This window comes from Nyctibius grandis, chromosome 4 (genome assembly GCF_013368605.1).
Source record: "Nyctibius grandis isolate bNycGra1 chromosome 4, bNycGra1.pri, whole genome shotgun sequence".
In the NCBI taxonomy this organism is placed as follows: Eukaryota; Metazoa; Chordata; class Aves; order Nyctibiiformes; family Nyctibiidae; genus Nyctibius; species Nyctibius grandis.
The window spans coordinates 84,590,940-84,614,328 of NC_090661.1; the positions used below are offsets into that span (position 1 = coordinate 84,590,940).

Genomic DNA, 23,389 nt, shown 5'->3' on the forward strand with positions numbered 1-23,389 from the left:
GCGGAGAGCATAAAGGCAAGGACCTGAAAAATGCCAATTTTTAATGAAAGCCCCAGCAGAAGGGAGGCCTGGCTAAGGGGCATAATTCAGGGAAGGCACTGCTCCAGGAGCCAGAGCGATGCTGGGCAGCCGGGGGCAGCCAGAGTCCCGCGGCCTCCGCCAGGACCGGCACGGGGCCGAGAAGGAGCGGCCACAGCGGCGCCGGGGCCTCGGGCGAGGCAGGGCTGCAGGGCAGGCAGCGGGAGCGCGGGGGCCGGGGCGGGGCGAGGCGAGCGGAGGGGGCGGGCAGCCGCAGCGGGCGGGCGGAACGCGGTGCGTGTGCGCGGTCCGGCCCTGGCTCATTACTCAGCGGCTGATGCGGGAGGCGGTGAGCACAGTGTCGGGGGGCTGCGGAGCCGCTGGAGCGGCGGTCGGCGGTGGGGGGAGCGGGCCCGGGGCCAGAGCCGGAGCGGGCGGGGTACGGTACGGCGCGGTACGCGGGTGGGCGAGCGGCCGCGGGGGCCGGGCCCGGCCGCTTTGTTTACGTTTCGGCAGAGCAGCTGACGGGGAGGGAGCCGGGGGCGGCCCCTGCCCTTGCCCGGAGGCGGGCGGCGGTGCGGGGCTCTCCGGTCCGGTGACCTTCCGTGTCTGCTCGGGGCTGGAGGTGTCTCGGTGGATAATGGCGGGGGCCTCTTTGTTGGTGTGGCAGCCGCGGGGCCGCTCCTCCTCCCGGCAGCGGGGGCACCCAGGCAGGCCGGGCTGGCGTCTCCTTCCAGCCCGGGCGCCCGCTCGGCCCTCGGGGAAGGAAGGGTCTGCGGTCGAGGAGGTGGGAATGCATCCTGCGAGTGAGTGAACCACCTCTGTGGTCAACTTCCATGACCTTGCGTTTAAAAATGCCTCTTAAAGCAAAAAATACTCCTCTGGGATAATATAACTGCTCCAGATATAGGGGCCTGGGGGAGTCCGGCAGAGTCTTTGATTCTTTTGCCTTTTAATTCTTGTATTTCTTGCAAAAGGAGTGAGCTGTCTCTGCAGAGTTTCTTTTGGTCTTTGGTTTCTCTGTGTCATTAACAGCATCCAGTTTTAGTGCCAAAGCCTGTTTCTTTTATGCCTTTCTGTCTGGAGTGGTTCCATCAGTGAAGTTTGACCTGAGCACTGCTAATAACATACAAATCCCACTTGATTATTTATCCCACCCCCCACACTACAATAATGGTTTTGAGTGTATAGCATGTCTTTGCATTTTGGTGTTGTACAGAACAGGTTTGCTGAAGCCTTTCAGACAGTCCAAAAACCCTACACGTTTTGGCCTATCTGATAATACAAACACAAAGGGTGTTATACTTGTTTGGGGAAGGAAAGTATTACTTGCCCTAGGGCAGGTGCATGAGGAATTGAGCAAGCTTACTCGTTGCAGCTGGGTTTTACTTACAGGTGTGGAGAGTTAACCAGTGATGGTCTCACAGGTGACATGGGACCTGATCTCCCTTCTAGAGATGCCAGCAAATGCACTTTTAGGGCAGAATACTATCTGGCATGCAGCTTTATGCATTTGCAGGTATATCAGTATATTAGATAACTTGAAAATGGTTTAAACTGTAATATGAAGAGAGACTGGGCCAAACCTAGTTAAGGATGTTGTCAAAGTGAGTTCACTGACTTACTTGAGCGTTCCTCGTATATAATGAAGGGAAACTCTTGAGTTCTACTAGTAGTTTAGAAAAATATGTTGAATTTCAAATAGTCCCCTGCTTTGATCTCAGTCTGTGGGGGGAGCCATCTTGTCTTTTTTCCCCATTTTATTCAAAGATGTGTAACAGAGACTAGTTTGATAGTAGGATGCAGAACATGTGATGGCGGTGCAGGGACCGGACAAATTCCAGGCTGCCTGTCAGATCCTGACAGTTTTCGGGGCCAGCTGGGCAAAAGCATGATAGGAGAAGAGAGAGAGAAACATCTGCTGAACGAGACTAATCCAGAGTTGCGGAGGGTGTATGAAGCTGTTTTGTCATCACTCTGAAAAAGGAATTTTAATGGTGTCTTCCAGTGCAGAAGTTCCTAAGCTTTTTTGGACTGTTAGCTCACATAAGCATTCAAAGTAATCTTGTGGGCTATTGTATACTTCATGGAGACTTCTAAGTCAGAAACATTAGTAAGATGATCTGATATGGTTCTGAGTCCTATAGTTTTGGACTACTACTTCTAGACAGAAGCAGAGTTGCCTTTTGTGTGTGTTTTGTGTGTTTTAACTTTTAACCCTGCTCTTTAGGGACCAAGGCCTTTGCTGGCTTTATAGGAGTGCAGGTATAACCTCCTTTGCAAAGGCTTTAGGTAAATGTGTTATCTTGGTGAATTGTTAGGCAATATTAGGGAATAAACAAGTGTTCGGAGATTTTAACAACTGAATTTATTTTCTGCATGCTACTTACCTGAAATGAATCAACGTGTTTATTTCATGTTTTGTTTGTTTATTTTTTAAACCATGAGCTAATGGGATAGTATTAGAGATTATAATGCTACTTGGTTATTTGTTTATTGTATATGTGTGTTTTGTTTCTTTTTCTTCCTTCCTCAACTGCCTAAATTGTTTGAATGCTTGTTGTTTAAAAGATGCATGGAAAGTACGTGCACAGCTCCACATTTTTGAGGATTGATCCAGTATTCTGGATAAATACAAATGTCCTTCTTGATAGTCTGCTGGAAAGTATGGTGTGCTGTTTCTTAAACTTCATTTCTCACCCACCTCCCTTGGAAAAAAGTGCTCTGGGTGTATATAGTTTTACTATACATTTTTGATGTTCATTGCTGTATCACTTTGGAAATTAGACTAATCTGGTTTTGATCCCAGTTTTTTTTTTAATAAAGGCTAAATGTGTTTTATTGCTGTAAATGTGTCCTTTAAGAAACCCCATAGTCCTTAATTCAAAACCTACAGAAACAGGCTGCCACTTACGTTATGGAAAGATCTCTTGGCTTTTGAAAGCTCTTTAAAAATCTAATTGAGACTGGTTATGTTGTTTGCGTGCTATGAAATTCCCCACAGTTTGGTTATGGATTCTGAAAAGCAATTTTTACTTTGATTTTAAGAATCTGAACGTCTAGTTCTGAAATTTTTCAAGAATCCCCCTGTTTAAATGGAGATTGAAATTCACCTTTAAATTTAATTAAGGCCCTTTCTGGCTATCATTGTGAAAAGATGAGCTACATTTAAAGAGGCATTCATTGCTCCATTGCAGGGTGTATTTTATGAAAATACAGCAATAGTCACTTTTACTTGCATACATTCTTTTTAACAGTGACTTTAGTGTCAGTGAAAGATAGGTGGTTGATTAAGTGTTTGAGTTTTCAGAGCAATTATAATTGTTTACATTCTATAACATCACACCATAGTTTCGTGTTCAGTGGCTACCTTGCTTTAGCAGTCTCTCTTACCTGCTGTTCCTTCTTTCCATGTGCTGTGTGGCAAAATTGATCAAGGAGCTAACTGATCCAGCTGAAAAAAAATCCTCTTGGACTATTTTTCAGCCTGATTAATTCCCTCATGTGTCTGAACAAACAGCTATGCCATTGCAAGGTTGGAAGACAAGGAGGCTGCTGCTTAGGTGGGGTTTGCTATGGTCATGCATATGCACGAAGGTGTTCACAGATCAAGTGGTGGCTGCTGGAAGACTAAAGTGCTGCCAGTGGGCAAACCTCTTTTATGTTGAGAAGTGCTTGTTTAAAAATCTGTTTACAGACCTGATCTGCTGCTGTTACTGAGAAGCATTCTGAACAAGCTTTTGGTTTCTTGAATGCACTGTAGAGCCCAAAATGAATTGGGGATGAGTACGCATTTGGTAATGAACGTTGAACTAGAAGTTATGAGTCAGTAACTTCACGCAGATCGACATCCTCTTCCACACCTAGCTATATTAATCATTTCAAAGCGTATGTGTAGGATCAATACGGCCCCTTAAAACAATCTGGAAATTTTCAGGCTGAGGCAGGGCAGTGAGGCAGAAGATGCATCCTCGCAGTGCTGATAACTGTTTGTGTTTTCCACTTTCTTTAAATACTGTGTTTGTGAAGCAGAAAATATTAACTATTTTAGGACTGTATTTACATGTAGGAATGCAAATGCTCATTTATCTTTTGTGGCTCTTCAAAAATATGTAGCATTTGTCTTTTAGGTTATTCTGCTTGGTAGGGGCATCTTTTAATTCAGTGTTCAAAACTTTCCTTACTGTAGCTTTTCCCAGCTTACTATATCTCAGTAATACATGAAGTCTTCAGTAAAAGAGCTTGAAATACCCTACTCTTTTTTTTGTCCCAACTCTTATTCAAAATACGGGACTGCAGGTGTAAGTCACTGAGTAGTTTCCCAAGTTGTTTGTATTTACCAAATACTTAGTGGAATTTTGTTAGTACTATTCATCTGTACAATTTTGTCCTGAGGCAGAACTGTAGCCTTCTTATTAAATGGTGATACTTTTAAGAAATGTTCTGTCTTAGAAGAATTTGAAGACGATACTGAGAAATTCATAATGACTTGATGATGAGAGGAATGCATTGTCAATTTGTTGGCGTGAAGTTTATGGGAAGTAAATAGCAATAAGTGTAGCTATGCATGATATAACCTTTAATTTAAGGGGAATTAATTCTTGAATTTGAAGATTTAAGTCAGAAAACTAAATCAAAACCAATCAGAATTGCTAGATACTTTAAAAATATAACTTAAGATTTCCTTGATGTAAACTTTGATATGTAAGCTCAAGGAACACACCAAGCACGTGGTAGCGAGCCTCCTTTTGTGAGATGGAACTCTTCCATTCTGGGTAGCATAAGGAACACTCCAGCTTATCATACAGCCAAAGTGAATAGAAGTTTGCTTCTGCTATAGATTTTACAAAGCCTTTGGGTAAGAACTCCTCCAAGAGACTGAAGCTGACTGCATCAGACTGTGAGAAAGAGATCCATTACTGATGTTGAATCAGATCAGCGTGGAGAACTGCCCAACCAGCTGTTTACACAGTACTGTTACCTTGACTGTTATTTATTTTGTAAAATATTTTTGTAATGTTTTTGAAGGTCTGCATTTTTCTTTGATTTATGTGTGAAGAGATAATGATCTTGGTGTACCAAGCTTATAATTAATAGCAACACATGTCTTCTTAACTTTAGATGCTTTTTTCCTCTAAGTGATTAAAAATAAATCCTCAGTTCTTTTTCTGTCCAAATTGGTTGCCTGTAAGATTGATACTAAAATAAACCTCATAGTTGTTGCCCATATTGTCATTTTTATTGTTGGATAAATGCTGCTTGATATATGAACAAATGGGATGCTTATTAATCATTCTCAGTTGGATATTGTAGACTAATGCTAAAATGGTGACTGGCAGAAAATATACTTTTAACTTAATGGTCATTCGTGTTGCAAACAAAAATACTGTATATGTGCTCATAGGTGTGTACACTTAAACAAAAAGGGCAAACATAAAATCTACAGTGCTGCTGGAAAGCCTATTCACTGTAATTATTGATTTTGAGTATTTAAAAAAAAATCAACCAGAAAACAACTCTGGCAACCTCCCATTACTTAATTATGTTGACATTGTACCAGGTTTTTTTTTTCACTATTGATCTTAAAAGTGTACAGGAAAATGTCTTAACCCAATATTTACTCTTTTAACTACAAACTGTGACTAAAATGTGTGTTCCCATCATTGTAGTCTGTGCCCATTCAAACATTTATCTTGCATCTTAATCTGCTGAACAAAACCTGAAATGTCTCTAGTCTGGTGTTTTGATTGTTGTGAAATAAGAAGAATGAACATTAGGTATCATATTTCTCACTGTGATCTCAAAGTCATGGAAGTGCCCAGCTCCAAGAGTGTGTGTGTCCATGTGCATGTAGGTGCATGAAATGAAAATGATCCTTCTCCTGTTGATTCCTGGGAACTCCTGTCTGGGCAGCAACTCTTGCAGAAGAGGACATGGGGCTCCTGGTGCATGAGGAGCTGACCAGCAGTCAGCAGTGTGCTTCTGTAGCCCTCAATGCTAATTACTTACGGGGTGGCATTACAAAGAGCCTGGCCAGCAGGTACAGGGAAGGAACAGTGCCCATCTGTGGGACAGCTGTGACTCTCCAGCTGCAGTGCTGCCCAGTAGATCAGATGTATAAGCACCCTCTGTGAGAGAGACAAAGTAGAGGGAGTCCAGCACTGCTCAGATGGTTGGGGGCTGGAGCACTTGAGAGTAGAGGAGGGACTGGGTTTGCAACCTAAGGAAGAGAAGGCTAAGGGAGAATGTAATTGCTATGTTCAGCTATCTTTGAGCAAAGGGTTATAGAGATGATGGAGCCACTTTCCACTCAAAAGTACACAGTGAAAAGATGAGTCAATGGTCACAAAATGTAAAAATGGAAATTTCAGTAGGACATGAAGGGAATGTCTTGATGCATGGGAGTGGGCAAGCACTGCACCAAGAGCCTGGAGGGGCCATGGAATCTCCATCTATGGAGACTTTTGACTGGACAAGGTCCAGAGCAGCCTGATATAAACACAAATTCAAAGTTCTGCCTGTTTTGAGCAGGTAGATGCTCTCCAGAGGTTGCTTTCAAGCCATGTTATGATTCCACTGTTTATAGATTTTAAAAATTTTATTTTCAAAGTAGCTTGAGGAAGTTGGCAAAACAAAGGTGCGGTGATGTAGATAAACAAGGCTGCACAGAACTCTGTTAGAAGTTGTGGAGGGAAAAGTAATGAGATGTGTGGTAAGCATCTTCATTCAAGACTGCTGGTGGCAATACTGGCATTCTTATGCCCTGCACTGAACTTTCCAGCTAACTAGGCCAGAAGTGCTTGCAGGCTAGCATAAAGGACTGCCTGTGATCACTATGATGAACATAACCCATCTCCAAAGGAACAGCCTGCAGTAAGAAGCCTGATAACCAGCTGAAGTTTGTCCAGGTCTTGCTTTCTGTAGCAGAGGAGAGTGTTGGCAGCTGCTGCTGCGAGGCTTTGATCTGCTGCTGGGTGGGTGATGGTTCCTTATGCTTAGCTGGAGAGCGGTTACTCCAGGAAGTGGCTTCATGGAGCAAATCAGCTCTGACTTTAAATTGATCACAACAGCAGTTCATGACTGCAGAGAAGTGGTAGGACTAAATTCAGCTGAGAGAAAGAAAAAGAGCCACGGCAGGTCCATAAATCCGTCTGTGCTGTTGTCCTTAATGCTTGTGCTGCCTCGAGAAGACACCATCCTGCAGCTCATTTGTTATTGTCAAGTCTTACGTGTTTGTCCATTTACTAAAGCTACTGTGAAATCTTAGGGAAAGGGAGGCGAGCAGAATAGAAAGTTACAACCCAGAGTGACTGGTTTGCCTCTTAGGAAAGCAGCTGTCCTGGGGGTTGAACCTGTAGGTAGACAAATACATGAACACAGCTGCTCATGTGTGACTCCAAGACAGAGTTCTGTGGGAAAAACCCATCCTTGCAAGCCCTAGATGTACTATTTAATAGCTTTAACGCCTAAGATTATGTCAGAGCAAGGTTAACACATTCATGATGCTTGCTTGCAGGATCTCGGGTATAAAAGTACAAACATAGTTTCTAGCATGTAATCCTAATCTTAAATTTTACTGTGGAAACAGTAAAAAGCAAGTGCTGCGGTTGACATGCCAGTCAGCGTAATCTTGATAAATTCTTGATTGTTCATTGTGTGAATGTTTTGAACAATGAGAATCATCCTGGTCACCTTCAGAACAGGAAGGGTAGTAACGTGATATCCTAAAGAGCTTTGTTAGAAAGGTGTGGGCTAAGTTCAGTTGTTTCATTTAGTGCCAAAAGTGAATATGCCAGAGACAGTGACAGGAAGGTCCTTGTGCGTGGCAGTGGTTCATTTAATGAGCAGTGAAGCCTTCCAACAGCGAGTGCCTTGCATTTGCATGGTTGCTGCAATGCAAAGCTCCTCCTTGTTGAAGGTTTCTTTTGCTGTTTTTTTAAATTGAAGCATGGTAAGATTCTTGTGCCATTTGAATGTCAAGATGGGGAAATAAGGCAGTTTGGTTTCTAATATGCTTATGTCGGAGGTAAAGGGGTTTCATTAATATTAGCATAGCATTGTGGGGAAATCAGAAAATCTTGGTGACTAGACCTACTTTATTCTCCTCCATTTATTTTATTTGAAATTCTTCCTTCTTTTCCTCAGGAATTTTCTCATGACAGCTCTTTGTGTGCACAGCCACTAGCACTAGCATGTGGTGCACAGCAGTGCTTCTGAAGTTGTTTTTTTTTTGCTTTTGTTTAAAGAATGGGAATTCTCAAGCTCTTCCTAGTTTGGGAACTTCTGTCTTAAGAATTTTTTTGCTGGGACAGAGCATCGGGCATTGCTGAAGTCTAAGAGAAATGGGGCAACAGAACAGACTCTATTGCCGATAGTAATGAATCCTGTAGATTGGTGTAGTTTTCTACAAACTACCTAGGAAGCCTTTATTTTGAAATGTACTGGCTTTCTTGCCACCCTGCTCCAAGTAAATTATTGTGCAAAGTACCGCACTTCATTACAGGTGGTATCTGTGAAGGAATTGTCAGTGCTGAGGTTGTAATAAGTTTTGGAGTTTTTTATTTGATTCTAAAGCTCTTATTACTGAGGTATTTTATGCCAAATACTTTAGACAGGATTTCATAGCACATTAATCTGCTTGTACTTAACAGATAAATGCATGAATTAGTGAAAGTAGCACATTCATAATTGGATTCTAAGTTCTTGTAACTGGGATTTAAAGTTAAAATGTTTTAAGATTTATTTACTTTTTGTGGAACTATTGATGTGATTCTTGAATGTAGTTTTAAAACATTTTGAAAATCCTTTTCCTAGCTGTTACTCAAATCCTTCCTTCCTCTAATGTTCTGTAGCTATTGTCCTCTTCATCACTGATATTTAATGAGTATTTTAGGTCACTTGGTGTATTTTGTTTGCTTGTATCCTTTAAAAGAACCAGCAAATCTTTTGATCTGTTTCTTCTCCTGAAACATGTCTTTTCCATATGCTTCATCTTCCTGTACAAGAAGAGGTTAAATAACAAGTATTTCCTCCTACCCCAGAGTAATCCTGGACTGGGATTTCACTTCTAACCTTGTGCAGATCTCATTGAGTCACATTTACTGGTTTACTTTGCTGATGGTTTGCTTATTTATTCTATATTACTGCTTTGCCAGCCGTTATTGGATCGGCAGAGGACCAGCATATGCAGGCAAACTTTTATGGTATGGTTAGAAGTACCAGTCCCTTTGGTAGTTAGCTGAAACAGTAGAGTGCCAAGATTCATAATTTATTCTCTTCTTATGAATATCAAGTTAGATTATGGCTAAGCTTTTTCAACTACCTGAATAAGTTGAATGGACCATGACATGATTCTGCACAAAAGGGAGGTGCATAAAGCAACATGGAACAGCATTGCCCTGAATGCAGTAGTCCCAGTCATTTGGCAGGATTATGGTTTTAACCTGTTTTCTGTGTCTAGCAGCATGTATTCAGATTGCACTTCTCACACAATTGAATTGGGTACTTAAAATGGGACAGCTTTTTGAAGACTTGCTTCACTGAATTTTCACTCATTTCAGATTTTAAGAACATTGGAACACGCTGCCCAGGGCAGTGGTGGAGTCACCATCCCTGGAGGGATTTAAAAGCCACGTAGATGTGGTGCTGAGGGACACGGGTTAGTGGTGGGTTTGGCAGTGCTGGGTTAACGGTTGGACTCGATGATCTTAAAGGTCCTTCCCAACCAAAATGGCTCTGTGATTCTGTGATTGTTAAAAAAAAAATGGAGTGACAAATAATGCCCTGCCATAAACTTGAATATTTTAAGTCTTTTAAAAATGTTTACCTTGATTTTCTCCCCATCTACTGTCCTTTTGTATAATCTTTTATTTGAAAAAGGATTAAGGAATTGGAAGATCCTTGCCTTATCCTATTATTTCTGAAAAAGAGAGTTTTGCTAAGAATAGTCTTTTAATCTGCTGTCATAACAGCTTCTTTGCCAAACTGTAGAATTACACAAGTTTTCTTTTGATGGAGCCATTCTGGTTTATGATTTCTGTGGCAAAACTGACCTGCAAGAGACAGCTGGCGAAGTGTTGCTTCATATATTGTGATAACAGGATTCATCATGGAACCATCTGTAGTGGAGCTTCATGTGACATTACACTGCGGAAGCCGTAGAGATACTCTCCTATGAAATATAGCACAGCAGAGTGTTTGCAAAGTGATATTTTTTTTTTTTTTGTAGATGGAGCACTATTCATTCTGATAACGCTTGTTCTAGAAAAATGCTACCTATTAAACTTTTTTGTGATTAATTAAAGTCCCAGTTCAGGAGTCCATTAAAAAAAAATTGAGAGAAAGGTAGGGTGAGAGTTTTCAGCGTTATAAATGCCAGTTTATAGGCTGTTTAATATTGCGTTCTGCAGCCTATCTGCCTCTTCATTTACATCCTACTTTAGATGTGCATCTAAAATCTATTTTAAAGAAGGAGGAAGACATTTATCTTAATCTCTGCTGATGTCAGATCACTTCTTATAAAACAAAGTTTAAGAATAGAGAAACTCTGCAATATATTCAATTACAAACACATAATTTCATTGTGCAGCCTCCTGTGTTGATCTCTGTGTCATATATACCCTTATCACAAAATACAAAACCCTGGAGAACTTACAGTACAGAATACTGTATAGTAGCAGAGTGTTATTGTAATAAACTAAAGCAGATGTGATTTATAACTTGGTGAGGATATGTATGTTAAGTGCTATTGGCCACAGATGAGGACTTTCCAGAGAGGGTGCACAGGTATTCCAGAGCAGCTGTGTTGACTTGCTGGTCGTGTTACAGGAACTGACTTGACCATGAGAAGTTCTGGGAGGGTTTGTGTGCTGCAGTCTGATTTGTTGCTGATTTGGGTGACTGGGGCTGATTTGACTATGACCAAAATTAACTCTAAGCCTCAGATAAAGTTTGGCTAGGTTTTAAGCTTCTTGACTCTCAGCAAGGTTTTGAGGATGTTTTAAATGCTTATGTTGGTGGCTCTCTCTAGAGATTGCTTTGTGTTCAGAATATGTCCATTTAAAAAAATATATATTCTAGAAACCAGGAAATCCAGATAGCACCGAGTGTTTAATACGCACCGATGATGAAGAAGTGTCAGGTTTCATCTCCCCTGCCACAGACTGGCAGATTTCCCTGCTTCCTTCGCGGAGAGGGAGGTGCCTGAAGGAACGGTAGATAAGCAAGCACAACTTTTCGCATCTTTTCATGGAGCTGATAGCATGAATTCACTTAACGCTTCTTTCTTTCCTTGCCTTCAGGCTGCTGGAAGTCCAATTTTTAGACTGTGCTATACATTTTAACTTACCTTCTCATTCTTCTGTTTTTGGAATCTTAATTTTGTTTTTCTTCAGCTTCTCATGTTACAGAGTTAGAGCCGCTGATGTCCATAATGTGTGTGTTACCTAATTGCCGGGCAGGGCCTAAACCAACAAACAGTCTGTGGATAATTTTCTTCCGTGACCAGCTTCTTTAGTGACTGTCGTAAAGGGGAGATAAAACTGAGTAGCACTAAAAGTGCCAGAGGTGAGGTCAGTTATCTGACTGTTGTAGGTAATATGAGTGTGTAGAAGATAAACAGAAACATGTAGTCCCATGTGTTTTTTTCCCTGTGCTTTGTGGCGATCTCTTTTATTGTCTCTGTGCCTTTAACAAACAATACCTTAACTCTTCATGAATGACTACTATATGCTAGTATTTTTTGTAGTGGAAGGGCTGTAGCTTATAAACTGGCATTATGTGACAATATTTTAGAGTGTAGAGAAACGGAGGTGCAAGATTAGGAAGGTGGATTGGATGAAATCCTCTCAATAAGAGCTTTATTGATAAAAAGTAGAAAAATGTTCTGAAAAGAGAATCACAGCAAAACTTATGTCAGTTGTGAATAATTTACTCTGTGTGTGCATTTGTTATTTGGTTCTTAATTTTCCTGCTTGTGCAAGGTGTATAGTGTATTTATCTGACTGTAATAATAATTTATCTGACTTAATTTGATTTGATATTAAACAAAAAAATGGTTTAGAAGCAGGGGGAATTGTATTGATTGTCTTATTTTGAATGTTTCACAATATGAGAATTCTCTTTAGAAATGTGCTTAGCAGTTCAATACTGATTTTTATATAGAGAGTACTCAAAAGTTGTGGATGCACATTCAGCATTTGAAGTTGGTGCTGCTGATCCCCATCCAGGAATAGCTTTTTCTTCAGCCACTTTAGAAAATGTTGCTATTTGATAGTTGGTTTGCATAAATGCATGCTTTGGGCTTCTGAGGAAAATGTGATGTGAAGTGGACATGTTGGCCTCGCCTGCGCTCGATGGGGAGTGGTGCGTGAAATCGCTGTTGGAGCTTTGGTGGTTCTGTCCGTGCCAGCTGGCTGAGCAGCACTGGGAAATGGTTCAGCTGGAGCAGTGTTTAACAACAGGAATTGGTTTTCCAGCTTTCTACGTGTTTGGATGTGATCTTACACTACCTATTTCTAGACAAATGCCAGTATCTCAGTATTCTGCTAGTTAGTCTTCATTTTGTTGCTGCCAGTTATAGGTCCTTCCTTACCATTGAACAACCTCTGAATTGTTAGTTACTTCTGATGTTGTATCATACCGTTTGAAGTTACTTGAAATGTGGAAGTGGAGAAGCTTAAAGTTCGGGTTGCCTGATACAAAAATCACTGAGAGCTTCTCACTTTCTGTAATTCAGGTTTCTGCCATTTCAGGTTCAGCTGTTAACATTTTGGCACTAACGACTGCAGCCTGTGAGTGACGGCTGTTTTTGACTACCTAGTATTTGAACATAATTTGATGCAGGGAATTCAAGCAGTGGTGCATAAAACATAATGTTGAAAACGAGCTGTTCAAGTGCTATTGTGTATTCCTGGTTTTCTTACTAACCTTTTATCATGGCTTGTGAAACTTTTGAGATGAGGTTCCCAAAATGACACACTGCTTTGTGGAAACATCTACTTTTGACTGAGACACTATGGTATTGATCAGATAAGTCTGACAGGAGTAGTGCTAGAGAACATGGCAGCTTCAAGTTCCTGCCTGTATGACTAACCCTGCAGATACAATCCCTGGGGACTCCTAGCTTCAGTGACACTGCAGAATGTGTCCTCAGCCTTGGTGAAATTGCCTTGTTCAAGAGAGGACAAGGAGCAGCATGAAAAGGGAAAACTCAAAGGATGTATTTGCCAGCAGCTGTTACTGAAGAGCTCTGCTTGGAAAATAAGTATGTTCCTCTTCCCTGTAGAAATCCTTGACTGGCTGCCAGTAGTAACTCTCCTCTCCCTTCCCTCCCTCCAAAGCAAACAAGGAAGCTAGTGGTGCTTGTGGGTCAGACTGTTCACCTGCGCTCTGCCCCGGTGCTGCAGCTGCTGTCACAGCCCCGCCGTGGAGGTAATTCACTAACTGAAGCGACTAGAAGGAGGAGCAGATCAGTGTCTTAATATTCAGATGAGATGACAGAAAGATATGAAGATAATTATACCTAGTTTTCTAGATAAGCAGAAAAACTCATCATGTGATCCAGCTGCAGTATGAGGTTAGAGCCACTGTATGGACTTGTAAAGTGCAACATTAAATCACTGGAAAGATTGGCTTAGTATAAACGGATTTCATGCATTGTTAATTTAGGACTCTGCATAGTTGTGTCCTAAAAATGTACTGAGGACAAAGTTAGTTTAACAGAGAGGGCTCTAAGTCTTCCCAAGAGATTTATCAATCTGGCAATGGTGTTTGCTGAACCACTGAGGTAATTCATTGGTACAAACAGCCCATGTTATATTCTCCTAAATTTCGATTTGCTATTGCATACTCAAATGTTTTTTGCATTAAAGTCATATTTATTTTTCTGTATGAAACCTGTCATCTTTTCTGGAATTATCATCTTTATTGGAGAAAGCCATCTATTTGTTGTTAAATATTTAACAAGCCCTTGAAAATCAAGAAATCTGCTTTGAATTTACTGTAAAAAATAAGTGTTAAAAAAGAAAAACATAAGTCTTAACGTTTAAAAAATTCAAATGCATCTTAAATCTCTTGTCTTCAGGCAAACTGAAGTGACTTCCCCTTCTCTGAACTTGAAAGCAGTAGGCAAGTCATAACAGAAATGCCCTTGTTGCATTTATACAGGTTTCCCCTGCCTCAGTACATCTCTTCTGGATGAGCACTGTGATCTGATGTACACCTTTGCTTTATTAAATCTGTAACTAATGAAGTTTGACTTTCTGGTTAAAATATACTCTTATTTTAAGAAGGGTACCTGCACTGCACTTCTGACCTGAAGTATATATTAGAATCACTCCAGTATGTATGTGGTTTTGTTTAATAGTTGCCTGTAGAAAATAGGTCCTGAAATCAGTCTGTAGACTCGAAATTTTGTGTTTTGCCACTCCTTCTGTGAGTGGCATGAGCTGAATGGAGGACTCCTGTAATGCAGGTGTATGTTAGATTAAGCGCAAGGCAATTCCATCTCAATTATGCACAACCTAGAGATCTCATTAAAAGCATGTCAGCGTTAGGAGTAGTTTACGCAAGCATGTGGAAGTTGTTCAACTTAAAACCATCTCATTTGTGAAGGTGTAATTTGAAAGCTACGCAAAATGCTAAGAAAATTAATCCTATAGTCAACAATGAGAATATTTCATTTTAGAATAAGCTTCAGGTTTTTCAGACAACTTTAGCCTTTATAATGGTCTAGTAATATCTTGCTGCAGTGTTCACCCAGCTACCATTAACTCCTTTTTCCAAATTCCTTATCTGCATTAGCATTTAACAGAGCTGGAAGTATTGTGAAGCAAAACTTTCAGTTTCAAGGGCAGTATGGAAAAAGAAAACATTATTAAAACTGTGATTACTTTTGTGAATAACTGAACGAGTTATGAAGTTACCTTTAAGAAACAGAATGCTTTTGTTCTTTTGTTTCCTAAATTTGAGCCTTTGGTTTTTTAAGTATCTGGGAACTGGGCTCTATTTGCAATATCCATTTAGCAGTTGTTCAGAAGCCTTTAAATGTGACAGCTGAAAATTAGACAAGCATTCACAAACTCATGGTGCATACAAATCACCTATGTGTGAACTGTATTTTCACAAAGAAATTAAATAAAATTTATTAATGTAATGTACGTTTGTTTCACTTCCAGTAACAATCTAGTGTATACTTGAAATACTGTTGGCTTTCTCTAGGTCAACCACAGATTCCTACAGAATATTCATTTCGGTAGTGTTAGATCCCCTTCTAAGTGGAGTTACTGAATCATCATTAATAGGTAGTTTATGTTATTATGATGTTGATTATATTACTAATTAATGTGTTAATATATGTAATTGTTTTGTTTTAAAACTGCCTTTTTCCATTTCTGCGTCTTTTTAACTGTCATGGTCTTTATCTTTTGTCATCCTACTTCTGAACAGCTACTGTAGTAATCTCCTTTAACTGTAAAACAGTTTTGCCCAGGAGCCCCCAGTCTTCAGCATGTGTAGGTAGGTCGCTGTCTTAGTTGGTATTTGTGTTGTACCTAAGACACGTCTTGCCCCAAAGACTGTTTGCTGGATTAGCATCCTACTTTTCTTTTAAGACTAAGCCCATTTATGCCTGCTCTTAGGAAAGGATTGCTTTAGAAACCATGAACATGAAAACCAAGTCTGATTCCCTGCAAAACTTGTAACTAATGATGGTTGTTCCCTCCTACGATTTTTCTCATTTCTTATAGTGTATTACATTTCAAGGTATTAAGGTATGAAAATATCTTCTCAGCTGTACTTCTTCACTGCAGTAGGAACAAACTGAACAGGTAAAATTTCTTACATAAAAGGATACTTAGGGTAAGATACTGTGTGCTATAGCATGGGATGAATACTGGATTTTCTTTTTATGTTGTCTAGTAAAGGTATAAAACAGCAATTAATGATCAGTCTTAGAGACTTAGCTGTACAGAGCATATGTTTCTCCACCCTTTAATTTTGCAGTATTCTAGCCAGGTCTATTTCCATGTCCCTAGTGGGAAAATTATCTCTTGGGTTCCATTTTGTTGCCTGAAAAGAAGCAACGTGTCTCAAATGTGTGCTTTTTGTCAGTTTTCAATGCAACCTTTGAAACTCCTGTTAATTTTTACTATCTTTAGTGAGGGAAAAGTGCAGAGGTCATAAAATATTTTATGCTCTTATGTAAACTGAAAGATCCTTTCTTCCACAAAACCTGATCCATTTCTGTTCCTCTGTATGCCTGGAATGCGTGCATTCAGGTCACTGAGTGAGAAAAGTAACGTCATGCATAATTACATGTTGTTTTTAAAGTGATCTCTGACTTAAAAAGCACAGACTTGGTAGCTAGTTGATGTGAAGACTAGCAGGTGTAATAGCCAAGAAAATATTATTTGATGGTAGTGCTGCACTGAAGGTAAATACTCAGATGTCTAGTTGAAAGCACACGGTTTTCCCATTAAATTCTAATTGTGGATACATAAACTTGCTGTGGTTAACTCAGCGGTACAACACTTAGGGCCCCTGTGAGCTGGACAAGTTCTTGTAATTGACTGTTGTTTTACCTAAACTTCTCGGAGTCCTGGTGCAGATGAGTGCCTGGATTGATCTTAAAAGCAAAACGTGAGGTTGCCCAAATCAAGCCATAGTGACATAGTGGATACAGGTCTGGTAACTGTGTCTGTACCACAAGCTCTGCATAGCCATGAACCTCAACTGAACCACACTGGTTCAGTTGAACTTAACACATGAAGTTCATTTACAGTTTGGGAGTGTGCTGTTGAGAGTTGAAGCTCTGTTACTTTGGAGTCCTCTTAATAGCACTGCCAGTGGTATAGATCATAGGCATAAAAAGCATTAAATTAAATGGGGTCTGGAATGAGCATCAAGTCATCTCTGTCTCCTAAAGAAATCAAATGCCCAAATCCTATGTTTCTCTGAAGTATTTATGCTGTACTGGAAAAATATTTTAATATATAATGTCCATACATTGCCTTGTGTCTTGATTAATAAGTTCAGTGCTTTCTGTATTAGAGACAAAGTTTGATATTAGTATTAAAATACAGCATTATGTTATCTTCTACCTATCTTGAAGTCAGCAAGTTTATATAGGACAGTCTTGTTCTGAAATGCTGAGGTACATGCCTTTCTTTAAACAGAAGTAAATGGCAGATGTTTGTGTGTTTGTATATAAACAATGCTATACATGGTTTCTTTTGTTCTAAAATCTTACTGTTGTTTTAAATATACTTATTTTAAAGTTGGGTGAAGAAATTTGGTCAATCTCTATTGTCGGTATTATTCACTTGTGGAGGAAGAGGAGAATATCAATGAAACATTTTTATAAATGTCCATACTTAAGGTTAGTCATAATATTTACTTTCATAAAGATATGCTGCTTGTCTTTTCAAGGAGCTACAAGTTCAGTGCATCCATGTTCATGCTTTTACAACTTAAACTTTATCAGGCTGTGTAAAATATGAGTGGAAATGGTTGGCCATCTTAAGTCTCCTGCAGGACTATTGATTTCTAGTTGCTTTTAGTGGAATCAAACTAAGACTTTTGCACAGCCTTGCAGGTCCCCTATGGGACTTTCACTGGATATAGTGTTATTTCCATTTCCAGCATTTTTGGTTTACTTCCTCATGTAAGTACTACTTACAGCAATCCGAAGAATTAGTAAGTTAATATGCCAAACCACACCGTACTATCTTAGGGTTCAGTTTTGGAGTATCCTTATCTTGAGTTACTGTGGGCTGCCACTAAAAGGTTGCCTTGTGTTGAAATTTGCTTAGGCAAGGTATTTTCAAGGAAAAGCACAATAGTGGATGTACGAGAGGAAATGGAAGTGTTCTGCAGGATTCTTTCTGTGCTGACAGTTGACAGTGTTCTGGCAAGTTGACAGTTAATGGGACAAATGTATTATTAGTTTCCTCATTAATAATAGAAATCTGGAATCTGCATCCTGCCTTTCTCCCATATGTGCTTCTGCAAAATTGCTAGAAAATGGAGCAAAATGTCAAATTTCAGGTGGGCGAGTTTACCTGATATAGCTTAATCATGTTTTAATGAAAGACATTGCAGGCATACATTGTCGAAGAATCTTGAAAGTCTGCCAGTTTCTGAATTTAGACTTAGTTTAATATTTTAAAGACTAAGACTTTTGGTGTTGTGGATCTTTGAAGCTAAACTTCATAAGACGAGTCACCATAAAATTAGCAGATAGGAAAAAATTAAGTGTTTGGCTTTCTTCTGGGAGCTGTATTTACAGAGTTGGGCAATACCAGGCACTTCTGAGGATGCTTTCATGAGAGGTGAAGAGGCAGGGAGCACAACAGGCTCTGAGCTGAGCAGGAGCAAAGCATGGAGTGTAAGTAAATTTGCTTATAAAATGAGAGGCTCATGCTTTCAATGGTTGATGGACAAAAATGTGTAGAAGTTAAAGAGACTTTGAGGCGAGGGGCACAGAGGAGATGGATGTCAAGGCTGGTTTAGGCTGAGGAAGCTGTAATGGCCGGATGAAATGCCGGAGGGTTGGAGGCGAGGGGAAAGCATATGCATGTTCTGAGACGTCTGTTGTCTATGCTGATCTGAGTGTGATACGTCCAAGTGGCTTATTTGCATCCCATAATAGCTCACCATACAAAATGTGCAAGAAATGGCTTTTCTGAGAATTGGCTCCAGTTCTTCTCGAGCTAAGTCAGTTTTATGCTAGAAGAGCATGGACTTAAAATGAAGAGGTAGACTATACTTACTAACACAGTAGAGGCTGATAATTTTTGATAAGCTGCAGAAAAAGGAATGGTAATTTAGATGCAAGTGGAGATACTCCTCCTTCCTCGATCCAGGATACGTCTCCCTCCTTCTCATTTATTCGCTCTTCTCTCTTGCTGTCACTGTTTAACTGATATAATTTTTCTATCCTATCTATTGGTCTGGGGTGCTTTTAATTCTTTCTCTTCTTCAGCCATTGTTAAGCCTACACTTCAATCTCATGTGAAGCTTATGGGAACAAACCTCATTGATAATGGGAAAGGAACCAACTACTGTGATTCTGGTTGCATGTGCTCAAGCATATGTTTAGCTACATGAAGAGTTTTCAGGCCTGTTTCTAAGTCAGTTGGGCAACAGACTAATGTATGTGTTCAGCCAGCCTGTTCGGTTTCTTCATCCTTCTCATGTTTTGAACTGTGCTGACTGTCAATACTCCGAGCAATGGTAAACAAGAATATCCTAATCCAAAGTAGACTTGTTTTTTTTGTGCACATTGGGATACAAGACACTACATATATTAGTCTTTAAAGGATGTAACATTAAATTTGGAGTGGTGCTCCTGAGCTGCTGTATGCAAATATAGTCTAAAGTACAAAAACTTCCCAGTTGTATCTGTATTTGTTTTTCTTCTGTGTTTTGACTGCTTTTACTTGTGCATTACACCCTGACTTGAAGTTTCTCAGGAGTTCTTTAAACTTTCTTTTTCAGAAAGCAGTCCCTTCCCTGAGATAGCGTCTTACTGAAAGTGCAGAACTTTAGTTTTGCAGTATGTAAGAGCAGGGCTATTTGTTTTTACTTGCTTCCACCTGTAAATAGTTCCTGCAAAAGCAATCTTTGCACTGCAAAGTCCATCTCTCTAGTCTTGCTCTTTACTCATTTCCTAGGACTTGGAAATATTGCCAAATAGTGGTCTGAGAAACTTCCAGGCTTCGCAGTCTTGTAAGTCTAGTGATGTATGGGTCAAGGTCGCAGTGGGGTGTTTGAGGCATGATCCAGGTAAATCAGATCTCTTATGGAATACCCACAGCTATTATAAGAACATCTGTTATAAAGAAGAGTTACTTAAGTTTCATGACTAAGGGGTAACTGTTGACTGAAACTTTCTTGTAATTTATTTTGTAAAGAGTTAAATAGATACATCAGCAATTAGAAGACTCAGGTTTTCAACTGTCAGTAGAAAGACATGGTGCATTGTAGGCTCTTCAGTATTATTCAGATACAATACATGGTGTGGTTTTTAACAACATTTTAAAGAATCCAGTAGCAGGGAAAGCTTTTTAAACTCTAATCTGGTAGTGCTTTTATAGAATGTTATGGGTTTTCCCTCTTATTACTTTATTCTTTACTAATTGTTTTTTTTGTTTGGTTTTGGTTTTTTTTTTTTAATTTTAAGTTCTACATGTGGTGACTGACAGCAGTGGATTTTTCAACAGGGTAGAGGCACATTTAATTATATCTGACTGTCACTGAATCGTGTCCCTCAAACACTTAGCTCATTCTTTTTTAAGTAACCAATTATAATTAAACCATTGACAGCTGGAATTTGTAATTTGTGTGGCATTAAGATAGGAATGTAATAGTTCTTGGAACTAAAAAGTTTAGCAGGTGTTTTTGTGTTTTTTTTTTTTATTTTCTAACTGTAACTCTTGAAAATGCCCTGAGTTGTGATACAGTGTGTCTACAATATTTTGCTTTAGGAATCTGTATTGGAATAGTTTCTCTTTCAAATATTTTTAAATAGCTATTTAAATCGATTTAAAATATTGGAATATTTGAATTTAAATATTTTTCATTGTTGAAGTAGATGTTATAGATCTTTCCTTTCTCTGTTTAAGCAGTCCAATGAAGAGAAACTTTGTCTCTAAATGGTTTGAACCATGGGGAGCAACACCATCTCATACTCTGCAACTCAAAAAAGCCTAGTTAGACATATCTTCTTTAGATAAGTCTGGTTTTCTCTGTGGGTATGGAAAGGCAGGTGAGGAGAGAGTTCTGAGAGGTGAGCTTTCTGTTCCTCGTGCATAGCAGAGAGCGGAAGTGGCAAAACCAGAGTGTTGAAGGAGGGGAGACTCAGCCTAGAATGAGTGAGATGGTGGGCTGGTGCTGGGCTGGTGCCAGGCTGGCCTCTTGCATGTTGTAGCCCTGACCGAAGCTGTCTATCGGCCAAATACTTTGGCACTGATGCTCATGTATAGGCAAAACTATCCTTTGTGCTTTCTCTTTCTCTGGCCAGGAGGTGCATTCCCGGTCTTCCTTGGTGGCTTTGCTTGGGGGCACCTGCAGAGTGCAGGGAATGGACCCTGAGAGCTTCCTGCTGCTCTCCTCTGCCCATGATACAGGCACTGGCTAAAGTGAAAGAGAGAATTTGCATGCCAAACCTTGCCACAAACTTGATTTTTTTAGGATCAGCATTGCTACTGTAATAGTCCAGAATATGGGGTTTTCAACTATGAAGCTTAGACTTACTGTGCAAATGATTTTTTTTTTTTCATTTATCTTTGGAGCAGAGAGAGTTAGACTAATTGGTTACAGGCAGTACCTAAGTGACTGCAAAGCTAATGTATTCGTAAAGGAGTGAAAGCTTTATTACAGAAAGTTTGCACACAGAATTCTTTTTTTTACCTTAGTAAAAATAAGCAAGGATTTCTTTTATATGCTGCTATATGCTAAAATACTATTATGAATTATAAAATGGTTAGTAAATACGAGTTTCCCAGTACATATTGCCAGGCACATTTTACAGTATTGAACACGTAGCGAATGAGGAAGCTTTAAGGCAATAAAATCTACTTGGTAATAATACCATGTATGGTATACATGTAAAATCTGTTAATATAAAGGAATTCTTTTCTAAGAGAATATTGTCTTTCAAGATCCTTTTCTTAAACTATATTTGGTTTATTTCACCCTTTGATCCTGTGAAGTTCGCCAAATTGAAAGAAAATTCAATTGAACACTTGGCTTTGGCTATTCCAAATATTGACCTTTAAATGTGAAGGTGTCAACATTCATCTGAAAAACTTGGATGGAGAGGAGCAGTCCTTCCTGCATTTGTTTACGAGGAATTATCCAAAGTGAAGTATTAAACTTTCATCTTGATGCTGATACGAAACAGCAGAGCTCTATCTACTAAGCTGTTCTGGCTAATCCTACATTGTTCAATGTCACTACGTCTCAATAGAGTTTTAGTGGATAAACTCAATAGTTTTTTTTTTCTCAGCTGATGATGAACAGATGCAAGATTGTGTGAATGATTGTCTTCATTCTTTGTTTACTCATTTTCAAAAATTTTTTGGCTGATTTCATACTTTCAACAACAAACTTTCTCTCCTAATTCAGGGTTTTTGTTGTCATTATGTATTTGTTGGGCATCTTTATTCCAAAAATTTGTGCGAGTACATCTGTGAAGAAAGTGTTGAGAAAGAGACAGAGTCCAAAGATGCAGTGATAAAAGGCATAGGGAAGAAAGAGCTGGGGATGGTGTCGTGTATTGCTAAGAAATGAGGATTTTTGGCTCCCTCCAGTAAGCTTACCTCCACCCCATGGAGCGTACTACTCTTTACAGTCTGGATCCCCAGCTTGTATATAGTTTTTCTTGTGCTAGGCAACAGTTCTTGTCCAATTATGCCTACTCTGTCATCTGGAGAAGGAAGCCTTTGACAATGCTGCTAATACACTGATACAAGCTCCTTTGGTATTAAGACTTTGACAGAGACTCGTTTTTTTGATAGTATTTCGGAAAAGGGGCTTGTTTAATAGACATTTCTTTTGAGATAAGTGCCAAGTAAGGTAGTGCATTTTTAATTTATAATATACTAAATAGTTAAAAATGTGTGCTTTTTATTGCACCTGTGTAGCTGAAATGAATGAAGGTTAGCTAGTTGGAAATGGAATTTAGTAAGTTTACAGATTCTTAAAAGAATTCTACTTGTACAACAGTTGTGATTATGGAGTTGTGATTGTGGAGGCCACATTTGCACTGTCCACATTTTCAAAGCTTGTTTAAAATTTAAAAAATGTATAGCGTCATGGAGTACGGAAACTAAGAATCTTTTTGGGGCTGTTGAATAATAATGTGGGAGAATGTTCCTGAAGTTAGTAACAAGGAAGACAGCATGCTGTAGCTCTTGAAGAAATGAAGAAATTTCTTCTTCTGGTCAAACAGGAATTTACACCCAAAACCAATGTAAAGAGAAAATTAGAAGTGCACAGTTAACATCAAAGGAACAGGAAATGATACAGTAAGAGCCACTGTGCAGTTTTACTTTTTTCTCCTGTGGACATGTGCATTGAGATGTTGCCTTTTTTTTTAATATGAGGGAGTTTTGGTGGAATATACATCCTTTTTTCTTACTCTTTTTCTCTCTCTGGTTATTACTTTTTTTCATAGGAGCTAGTATGTGAGATCTTTGATAAGGCCATTTTTCCTTTTCTGGCCTAGATTGACTGTATGTGCTTCCACATCAGTGACAGGTATTCCTGGCGGTTGTGCGGAAGAGTGTTTTGACGATTGCAATGTCTGAAAGACTTGTTGGTGTTTTGTCACTCTTGTATTTACGGAGTCATGCAACAGTTTAGGTTG

General features: G+C 39.5%; 1 protein-coding gene across 5 annotated transcripts in view; it reads left to right on the top strand.

Annotated features, from left to right (window-relative positions):
• The first annotated feature begins 278 nt into the window (after positions 1-278).
• The window catches only part of MAPK8 (mitogen-activated protein kinase 8), a 50,662-nt gene continuing 27,551 nt past the window's right edge, over positions 279-23,389 (top strand). For all 5 annotated transcript variants that reach the window (XR_011047904.1, XR_011047905.1, XM_068397347.1 and 2 more), the window contains exon 1: positions 279-367. The gene's annotated coding sequence lies outside the window, so the exon portion shown is untranslated. The remainder of the gene's footprint in view (positions 368-23,389) is intronic.